A 1,084-nucleotide genomic window follows, 5' to 3' on the forward strand; every position below is an offset into this window, starting at 1 on the left:
ATAGAGTAAGAGCACGGAGACAGCTTCAACGGTCACTTGGTCCATTTCTTTAATCACCCTTCTTCCAGTGTAGAACAGCTTAAGAACTCATTACATACAAGCCTCAGCGCATCGTATCCCTCCGCCAACCTGATTACTAAATTACAGGCAGGGTGGGCCTCCAACATGTTAAATAGCTCCCTGGTTAAATTAAGGAACAGAATCCACTGGGAAGTTATAAATGACAGAAATATGACTTATTTCAGTAACCCTACAAACAGTCCTTTGTTAACTAAGTATTCACAAAATAAATCTCATCTTGCATTATCATGGGTTTCGGTATTATCGCTGTATTTTTAAAGGTGCGTTCAATGCCTTTAGCAGCAACTTCTGTCCTGCACGCTCTGCAGGCAAGGCAGCTTTATCTGTAGAGCACGTTTCAGCAACAGGGCAATTCAAAGTGCTTTACTCAAAATCAGTTAAACAGATAAAACACAAGTGTAAACTTGAGACTACCTTCCCACTAATTAGTCCATGTTAGTGCTCCTTTGGTGATCCCCCTCAGTGTCTCTACCCTTCACGACTCTATTTTTAGAGACGTTACCTTTCGTCTCCTTGGACTCTTCTTCACACTAATTGAGCCGATCTAGCGCTGCCTTTCGTGGCTACTTAACGACACTACACATTCACACTTTTTCTTTAAAGTGTTACCCTTTGAGTCTGTCTTTCTGTGTACAACACAACCTTTATACTTATTCCTTGTCCTCAAAAGAAATTCATAAAACAAACAAATAAAACATTTGGCAGGATAACTTTGTTAAATTAACCGTCCTTCGGCATTCTGATAATAACCAAAATATGCCAACGCTTCAGACTAGGACTGGGCGGTATGGACATAATCAAAAATCACAATATTTTTGACCAAATACCTCGATATCAATACCGCGACGATGCTGTATGGTTGACTGTCGGTGCTTTTACAAAATATTCACACAATGACATTTTTGATAAATAATCATCAGTAACGTGGATATATTGACTAAATGGGAAAAAGACCAATAATAGAACAGCTACACCAGTCTGGTAAGTTCAGAAAACGACATCA

At 39.3% G+C, this 1,084-nt stretch overlaps 2 protein-coding genes across 2 annotated transcripts in view; one reads left to right on the plus strand and one right to left on the minus strand.

The window, feature by feature from the left end:
- LOC116686201 (G protein-coupled receptor kinase 5) overlaps positions 1 to 1,084 on the plus strand; it is a 26,130-nt gene that overhangs the window by 22,418 nt on the left and 2,628 nt on the right. The gene's annotated exons all lie outside the window — the stretch shown is intronic.
- LOC116686198 (set1/Ash2 histone methyltransferase complex subunit ASH2) overlaps positions 1 to 1,084 on the minus strand; it is a 38,030-nt gene that overhangs the window by 11,708 nt on the left and 25,238 nt on the right. The window lies entirely within an intron of this gene.

Source organism: Etheostoma spectabile, unplaced genomic scaffold (genome assembly GCF_008692095.1).
Source record: "Etheostoma spectabile isolate EspeVRDwgs_2016 unplaced genomic scaffold, UIUC_Espe_1.0 scaffold325, whole genome shotgun sequence".
NCBI classification, from domain to species: Eukaryota; Metazoa; Chordata; class Actinopteri; order Perciformes; family Percidae; genus Etheostoma; species Etheostoma spectabile.